Source organism: Macrobrachium rosenbergii, chromosome 6 (assembly GCF_040412425.1).
Source record: "Macrobrachium rosenbergii isolate ZJJX-2024 chromosome 6, ASM4041242v1, whole genome shotgun sequence".
NCBI classification, from domain to species: domain Eukaryota; kingdom Metazoa; phylum Arthropoda; class Malacostraca; order Decapoda; family Palaemonidae; genus Macrobrachium; species Macrobrachium rosenbergii.
The window spans coordinates 39,890,497-39,901,511 of NC_089746.1; positions in this window are offsets into that span (position 1 = coordinate 39,890,497).

Genomic DNA, 11,015 nt, shown 5'->3' on the forward strand with positions numbered 1-11,015 from the left:
TTCAAGACGTCTTCCTGGAGGATCCCTGAGATGGCCACTGTAGTCCTTGGTGTCAGTGCACCTATTGAGTGATGGCGCTATACGCATGAGCGGAAGAATTCTAAAACGACTGCAGGATAAACACGAAGATATTACGGCGCCAGGCGACAATGATTCTTTCTTGCAGCAGAAGGTATGAAATTTTCTTGAAAGCTTTATTGCCACGAAAACATCAATATTTAAAAAAAGAAAGAAATTAAAAATTGTGAAAAATCATCATCGTATCCTTTTTCTCGTCGCCGGGAGAAATATATATATATATATATATATATATATATATATATATATATATATTTATATATATTTATATATATATATATATATATATATATATATATATATATATATATATATATATATATATATATATATATATATATATATATATATATATATATATATATATATATAATATATATATATATATATATATATATATATATATATATATATATATATATATATATATATATATATATATATATATATATATTTATATATATATATATATATATATATATATATATATATATATTATATATTTATATATATATATATATATATATATATATATATATATATATATATATATATATATATTTATATATATATATATATATATATATGTATATATACATACACATACATATATATATAAATATATATAGTATATATGTATATATATATATATATATATATATATATATATATATATATATATTCATATATGTATATATATTATATACATGTATGCATATATATATATATATATATATATATATATATATATATATATATATATATATACATATATATATATATATATATATATATATATATATATATATGTATATCTACATATATTTATATATCTATATATATGTATATATATACATATAGATAGATAGATAGATAGATAAATAGATATCTCCTCCCGACGACGAGGGAAAAGGATACGATGATGATGATTTTTCGCTACATTTACATTTATTTCTTTAAAAAAATGCTATTTTCGTGGCAATAAAGCTTTCTAGAAAATTTCACCCTGGGAGGACAAGATCAACTTGGAAATTATTATTATAGATAGATACATATACATAAATATATATATATATAATATATATACATATATTTTATATATATATATGTGTGTGTGTGTGTGTGTGTGTGTGTGTGTATACACTGGTTTGTGCGTCTGTGTGCGTTAATTTTTCCCAATAGTTAAAAATAAGGTGGTCTCAAGAATTTCTGTTTCCTGAAATGGTCATCACTAGCGCCCAGTAATCCAGTCAGCTTCAAGAGAAAAGTGACCTTTTTGTTTTATCAAGGCTTCTCCATTGCCATTGATCACCTTATTAAGGGGAGAGAGAGAGAGAGAGAGAGCAGAATGATTAAGTTATAAATATATTTTTTTATGGTACCAGCATCAAATTATAATAGTAGATTTTTTGAAGGATACAGAGTAGTTTAAATCGTTTGTCTTATTTAAATAAAAATTCTTCTTCGGAAAAGAAATAAGTTTTAGAGTCTTCAAGAACACTATTAAAGACGCACGGAAAACTTTTCCAATATTCCTGGAAAACCTGTCTACCATATACTTTGGAGGCTTGTATTTCAAGTCAATGGTCCCTGTATGCTTGTCCCGTATGAATTGGATTCATATTCTAAAAAAAAAAAAATAATAGTAATAAAAAAAATACTCATAGTAGCATGAGTCTTAAAATGAAGTAGCAAATCCACAGTTGTATATTTATCTTTAAATATATGTACATATACATAACTGTGGAATTGCTTCTCCAATAATAATAATAATAATAATAATAATAATAATAATAATAATAATAATAATAATAATAATAATAATAATAATACTGAGATAATATTAAGCAAACTTTTTACTGATGAAGATGCAATTTTTAATAATTTTAGTAGGACATTTTTTTAAACAACTTTTAGAGCTGGCCGTGCTGGACACGACCTTTGCCTTCAGTTTGTATAAACAAACTGAAGGGATGGCCATGGGATCACCACTTGGTCCAATTTTTGCTAACATCTTCATGTGCTCCTGGAGGAGCGCATAATAGAAGAATGTCCCATTAGGTTCCGCCCTCTATTTTATCGAAGATATGTTGACGACACGTTCTCCTATTTCGTCATGAATGTCATGCAGAGTCCTTTCTGGAGTTCGTCATCCGACAACATCCAAACATAAGGTTCGCTATGGAGAAGGAGGTAAATAACAAACTCCCCTTCCTTGATCTTATTATTTCCAGAGGTGACTCAGGTTTTTACACAGGTGTGTATAGAAAAATACATTTACTGGTTTGGGAATGAATTTTTATAGTTCGTGTTTCTTTCATTTGAAACTGAACTCTATTTTAACCCTCCTCCATAGGGCTTACACCCACTCGTCAAACTGGAAGAGTTTCCACGATGAGATATCCTTTTTAGTGAAATATTTCAATAATAATTGTTTTCCATCACGACTTTTTTCAGATCCCTAAATAAACTGCTACTACAGAAAATGACCGGCAACACCTGAATCGACTGTGCCGAAACTAAAGATGTATGCAAGTTTCCCTTTCGTGCATGATGATACTTTTAGGAGAAAATGCACAGCCATTATTCAAAAGAGTTTTCCAGCTTTAAACCTGAAAATCATCCCGAAAAATCCCTTTACAATAGGGTCTCTGTTCAGAGTCAAAGACCGGCTCAGTCCTCTGTTTTCGTCCAGCGTTGTTTACAAGTACACTTGCCCGGGATGTGATCACGGGATATACATATGTGGGATGCACGAGGAGGCTGTTGAAGGTCCGCATAGATTCCACAGGGGCATAAGTCATAGAACAGGTAGCAGGTTATCTAATCCTGAGCAATCAAATATACGAAATCATTCAAAATTATGTAAAACTTATATTGACAGCAAGGATTTTTCCATCCTAGGCCGAGTGCAGAACAACAACGACTTAACCATCCTAGAATCCATAATTATCAGGAAGACTGTGCCGTCGTTAAATACTCAATTGTCCTCAGTGAAATTGTTTATAGCCTAGTTTGGGCAACTGGTTTTCCTCACTCTGTTTGTACTTATTTATGTTAGTCTTGTTCTTTCTTTCATATAGGTAGGTTGTTTTAAGATTTTAGTGAACTCCTTTTACTCATTATTGACTTGTCTTGGAATGAGGTGTTTTGTTTTAAATATTTTTACTACATAAAGAGCTGTTGCCATTGCATTAATTTGTTATTGATGTTCGCAAATTATATTATATTTTATAGCCTTGAAAATGCGACTTGGAATTCGTCATGGAACGTCGGCATTGAAAATAAACTGTAGATGATGAGGATGCCTTTCCCTACTGCTTCCTTCGTGATGTATATATATATATATATATATATATATATATATATATATATATATATATATATTACTAAGGACCTCATTCAAACTGCATGGTATCTATAGATACTTACCATCCAGTTTGAATGAGGTCCTTTTAGTAATTTAGTTAATGCACAGAACAATTGTGTATGTGATAAAGTTAATATATACGTATGTATACATATATGTGTGTGTTAGTGTGTGTATTAACAGATAGTTAGACACAGAGATAGATGCATAGATAGAAAGATATATATATATATATATATATATATATATATATATATATATACATACATACATATATATACATATATATATATATATATACATATATATACATATAAATATATATATATATATATATATATATATATATATATATATATATATATATATATATATATATATATATATATATACATATATATATACATATATACATATATGCATATATATAGTAGGGAGTACGGATAGGAAGAACAGTCAGCTCATCATTGATATATTTATTAATAGGTGCGCTTCGGGATCACCCATATCCCATCTTTTCTGGCTAAAAAGATACAAAAACACTAATTAAAACTGACAACAGAGCTTACAAAATGAAAATGCTTTAAAGATTGAAAAATGACAATGACAAAACAAGAAATAGATTACCTTCAGTAGTAAAGTCCAGAGGATGAAAACTGAATAAGAGTAAACAAGGTTAGCAAGTAAACAAGAAAGGCGGGGGTGGGGTTACTATAGTACGACCGTTTTAGGAAGAGACTTTGCCCCTCTTAAACTGACCATTAACCTTCTGACTTCAAGCTCTCATTGTTTGCGCCTGTTATCAAGCACGTGTACTATAATAGAAAGTTCTGAATGAAGTTTTGTTGTCCCACTTAAATTTTAGATAAAAAAAAAAATTCAATATATGAAAATGATAGATGCAAGAAATTTGGAAACCTAGATGTGCTTTCATTTTCAGTTTTGTTTATTTGGATGCTGTACTGAGCAATGTTCTTGAGTTACGTCATCTACTATAGTTTTTTATTACTGTTCCTTTGCTGTTATCGAAGTCATATAATTGTGATATAGTTTTGAGCTTTTGAATTGTTTTCTTTCGTGTATGCCGTGATCCGTCTTTACCTCCTTGCTCTATCAAGGTTGAATTTTCACTGTGCACCTATAAAATAGCTCATAATAAATATTCTTTAAATATTGTTACACCCATATATATATATATATATATATATATATATATATATATATATATATATATATATATATATAGGGTGTAACAATATTTAAATGTTTATTATGAGCTATTTTATAGCTGTACAGTGAAAATTCAACCTTGATACAGCAAGGAGGTAAAGACGGATTACGGCATGCACGAAAGAAAGCAATTCAAAAGCTCAAAACTATATCACAATTATTTATATATATATATATATATATATATATATATATATATATATATATATTACACATTTATACAGTATTAGATTTACCTGTGCTTTTAAAGCACTGTCATATGATACTCATCACAGCTGTGGCATTTCTGTTATATGTAGATTTTTAAAGATATTTCTGCCACTTTCTGTCGAAAAACAGATCTAATTTCAATTTATTTCAATTTCAGTGTTCAACAGGATATCACACAACAAGGGAAAGCAATAAATTTATTTACAATCGAAGTATGAGGAGACATTACTTATGAAGAATCCTCGTCAGAGGATGCTACATCGATAACAAAAGAATCTATATATTTATCAATGCAAACATCTCTTGAAGCGTCATCTCTTTTTATATCTTCGGCATGTCTCACATCATTAGCCCAGTTGTCAGAAGATATGGATTCAATTGCTTCTTTGACCAAAGGAAGCAGGTCTGATTTTTTAAAATGATTCTTCTTTGCCACGTATGATTTCACCTGCGCCCATATCAGTTCTGTTGCATTATACTGGCAGTGATATGTAGGCAGCCTAACCACTATGTCCATGATCTCTTGCCAGTCTGTCAATCACGTAATCATTTTCTTTACATGAATGTCTTTGCAACTTTACTAATTTTTTATTAGCCAGTCTTTAACTTCATCCTTTTGGCAGACATTGTCGGAGGTTTATTAATTCGAACTGAATGATAAGAAGCGTTATCCAACACTATGATGGCAGATGGCCCTATATTGGGAAGAAGCTGGGTTTTAAACCATTTTTCAAACACTGCAGAATTCATCTGAATTTCTAGATTGCGTATCCCTTGTCAGCTGGGTGCTTGATCATTGATAAAAATATTACCCAGAAATGTGGTTAATATTGCAACCAATATTGTGATTGTGTCTACTTACTCTCCAATGTTATTGATGTACAATTAGAAGGAATAAATCATAGGTAAAAATTTTTATTCTGTCACGCCTCTCTCTCTCTCTCATTTTTTTTTTTTTTTTTGCCCAGCTAGTGGAATAGTAAGCGGAACCATAAAAATGATGAACATTCTTTATGATTAGTTTTCTGACGAATATACAAATAATTTTTAACTATAATACACAACTGTGATGTAGCTGTCCTTTACGGATTCAAACAGAATTAGAGAAAATGACAAAAAAAAAAAAGAAGACTGTCATCCTCAATCAGTGCAGTGCTTATACCTCTGGCAACACTAAACCCCGATATATAGTACTTATCCTATGTTTATTTATTTGTGTTGTTACATTAATTGCATAATATCTATATCACGGATCGCTACTATCACAATATTATCATATAAATAAAACAGGTTAATTTGCAGCAAAACAACAAATACAAACGCTATTACAATGATTGTTTACGATTTCGTGCGTCTGGTAGCATGCTACGGGTGACTACCGTCTGAAAACCCTCCGGATTGTGGTAAGTGTGAGGTCTCATCCTCGGCCGTAATCAAAGGGTTAATTGATAGTTGCAAATTCTCTGTCCATCAAAAAAAAGTATTTTTCGGTACTCCATAAACCCCGATTGGATAATGAACTAACAAGAATAATAATGAAAGCTAGTTAATTATATTTATGCATGACTGATATTAGGTGCTTTATTAATATTTTGAAACACTACTGAGTAGAATGACGTAACGTAACTCGCTGATGCACGATTTTATTGTTATTCGGTGTAATCAAACATTTATAACCGTGTGCTTGGTAAGTATGGTTTGTAATGGTTAATTTATGCTTCATGAGTATGTTTTGTAATGGTTAATTCATGCTTCATAAGTATGTTTTATAATGGTTAATTTGTGCTTCGTAGGTATGTTTTGTAATAGTTGATTAGTGCTTCGAAAGTATTCTTGTAATGGTTAATTTGTGCTTCTTGTGTTTTGTAATGGTTAATCTATGCGGTCACTCAGTTATTTTTTGTTTTTTCCTTAATTTTTTTCACATTTTTCACATAATGGAAATGACCGGTGTTACAAAGATACAGTTCTCGTTTTTAAAACATTCTACAACCTTTTATTTGATTTTGTTTTAGTTTTTGTTTTCTCTTTGCTTTCGTAACAATGAGAAATGTAAAGGTGGTATTGAAATAAGACTGGAGTTTTGCAGCAATAAATGGAAATATGATCTCAAGCAGAAAAATATCCTGTCTGATAAAGAATTTCTCAGTAATGAACAAGCTCGCTAAGAATGGGTATCAGGTGTAACAGCAATATCTAAAAGTGAAAGAAATAGGCGAGGGAAATTTCTCTGCAGCAACAAACAACTGTTAGTTCATCAGGGAACTGGGATCGAGAGGAGGAAAGGCTGTTGCAATTGTTCTCTCAGTTGTTTACCAAACTATTTCTTGTTTCATTTTCCAAGTAACGTCGCACAAACACAAAAGCATTTGGTTTTAGTAGTTGTGAGAGTCATGTTATCACACACACACACACACACACACATATATATATATATATATATATATATATATATATATATATATATGTATATGAATTGTCGCATCATTGTGACATTTTATATTATTGCCAGAGGGTAGAATCCACCAAGTTACTATCATCAATTATGAATTATAATTCCCCTTCGGTTTTCCTCCGGTGTAGAGCGAATTGGATATTAAGTAGCATTCGTAGCTCAGTGTTTGTGATATACATGTATATATATATATATATATATATATATATATATATATATATATATATATATACATATTCATATACATATATATATACATAACAGTATATGTTACAGTAAGATTGTGAAACCAGGGATTTCTCGAAATCCCTGAAAATTTTCAGGGAATTCGTGAGATCACCAATTCACTTAGGAACATTTGATCCCCGAGGGGCTAGTACTAAACTCGGCGAAACAGTGATTCGTCTACACTGTTTCTCAGTGTTTAGTACTAGCCTCCCGGGGATCAAATGTACTTAGGGACATTTGATCCCCGAGGGGCTAGTACTAAACACGGCGAAACACATTTGACCCCCGAGGTGCTAGTTCTAAACACGGCGAAACAGTATAGATGAATCACTGTTTTTCCGTGTTTAGTACTAGCCCCACGGGTTCATGTTCGTTCCTAAGTGAACTGGTGATTTAACGAATTCCCTGAAAATTTAAGTGATTTCTTGAAATTATATATGTATATGTGTGCATATATGCATGTATGTATGTATGTATTGATGTATGTATTATACATGTATATATGTAAGTGTAAGGTAAGGGCAACAATGAAGTAAATGTTATAAAACATCCCATATATTAAAAATATGTTTACAAATAAATTTTTTAGTGAACAGACCGGTAGTAGTTGGACAGAAGATCGTAGTTTTTGTACACATATCTTTTTAATACGTAAGAAGTTTTATAACATGTATTTCATTGTGGACCTTACTTTATGTGTCTGAGAAGTATGAAATATTTTTTATGCTATACATATATATAGCCTATGTATATATATTATATATGTTTGTAGCCTATATATAGTGTAAGCATGTATGTGTGGTTGCATGTTTGCATGCATGTATCTATTTATTACGCTAGATGATCCCAAGCAACCTGAGGAACCTTCCAGTATCCATCCCTTCTAAAACCCTGACTACTTCACGGGCTCCATCACGCCTGAAGAGGTGCGGTAAAAAGAACTAATCTCTCGGGCGACATAATCACGTTCCGGGCCCCTGTGATGTTGACGTTTCGCCAAGACCGCGATTTTTGGGAGGTCCTTCTTTGGACCCCTTCCCCCACCCCGGCCTCCGTTGCCATCGCCACCGAAATCTAATTTCTGACGAGCTACATTGACACTGATGTGTTTTTTGTAGTCAGTTATGATGGGTCTATAGCAGAGTCGCTTGCCATCTCTCCTCGCTATCTCTGTTCTCATCATCTATATATATATATATATATATATATATATATATATATATATATATATATATATATATATATATATATATATATTATATATATACATTATATGTATATATATATATATATACAGTATATATATATATATATATATATATATATATATATATATATATATATATATATATATATTGATGGTGCCTTCTCTCTCTCTCTCTCTCTCTCTCTCTCTCTCTCTCTCTCTCTCTCTCTCTCTCTCTCTCTCTCTCTCTCTCTGATGTGCTCTGTCGTGTTTATTGGGGTAAATTATAGTAAAATGTGAAATGATACACGAGCACAGTGCAACCGGTATCACGTTTCTTTCGTAAGTGAACATAAAGCTTTTCACTTTTTACTATTTGGAATGGAAATTATAGTTTTTGTTACAAACACGTTCTCTTTGACATATGCTGAATAAATGGAATTCGTGCATCATCAACTTCATAATTATACGATTTTGGTGCGTGGCCGTATGGTGCAAGGATTTTAGCACTGAAATAAGTTTTTGGTACAGTCTTTACAGTAGGAAATAATAAGGAACTGTCAAACTGCAATACTATAATTTAATTTAAGAGATTTCAGAAACCAAGAGTTTATATAAGATATATATATATATATATATATATATATATATATATATATATATATATATATATATATATATATATATATATATATATATATATATATATAATAATAATAATTCGGCTCAATGATATTTAAAAATTTCTTTTTTGAGGAATTATTCTTTTCCAGTGATGGCACTGTTTAAGTGTGGATGAAGCTAAACTTTCAGCTTTAAAAAATAATAACAAAAGCAAGTTTTTTTCCATTTGTTTCCTGTTGCGTACAGAATGAGAAGTGGGATCATACCAGTAAAGCTGCATGTTTTGATTTCCTAGTTCTGAGACCGATTTAAGTACAGAGATTCATGTGTATAGATAATATTACTCTTTTTCATATGGCAGTTTAAAGGTCATTGTTACGTAAAGTCTAATTTTTAGTTTCTTATCAGTTCAATTTGTAAAAATAATGTATAATATACGTTATAATGAAAACAGTGTTTTCAATAGGATTACATCAGGTAGCACAGAATCCGTTTTATATATTCTGAATTGCTTCGTTTAATGAAGGTATAGCTGACCGAAAGCTGTAGCAAAGTTGCTGCAGCTTTCGGTCATATTCTGTGCTACCTGATGTAATCTTATTGAAAACATTGTTTTCATTATAATGTATATTATACATTATTTTTACAAATTGAACTGATAAGAAACAAAAAATTAGACTTTACGTAACAATGACCTTTAAACTTCCATATAAAAAAGAGTAATATTATCTATACACATGAATCTCTGTACTTAGACCGGTCTCAGTACTAGGATATCAAAACATGCAGCTTTACTGGTATGATCCCACCTGTCATTCTGTAAGCAACAGGAAACAAATGGAAAAAAAACTTGCTTTAGTTATCATTTTTTCAAGCTGAAAGTTAAGCTTCATCCGTGCTTAAACAGTGCCGTCACTGGAAAAGAATAATTCCTCAAAAAGACATTTTTAAATATCTTTGCGCCGAATTATTATTATTATTATTATTATTATTATTATTATTATTATTATTATTATTATTATTATTATTATTATTATTATTATTATTTTATCTTATATAAACTCTTGGTTTCTGAAATCTCTTAAACTATTGTTTTCAAAATTCAGTTTCATGCGTTTACGACCTGTAGATTTCCTAATGTTAGGATTATTAAATCATATATGCATAAGGATCAACAGACTTTCTTGTTGTCGTATGTTTTAATATGTAAATCACATTAGACTCAATAATGCCAAGTTGTTACGTCTATAACATTTTTTATAGTCTGCCTATAATTTACAAAACTGACAAAAGAATATTTTCATTATTTATCTTTAAACCAAAATTATAAGATTATTGTTATGTGCCATTACAATCATTCCTTGTTTTCTGGCCGATATCAACTTTTTATCCTAGAATACGCATATTTATACACTAAAATCATTGGTCTATGTATTTATGTCATTTGAAAAGTTATTATAGTCGTGGAAATGTATTTTCAATCCAAACAAGATTTGTCCGTCGCAGAGTTGCCCTCCATCTGGGATCAAAATTATTTTAAAAATTTCTCCAATCTTGTATCATTAAACAGTATATTGGAAAAACGTATTTCTTACTCACACAATAGAATATTTTAAATGTAGAAAAACGCTGTC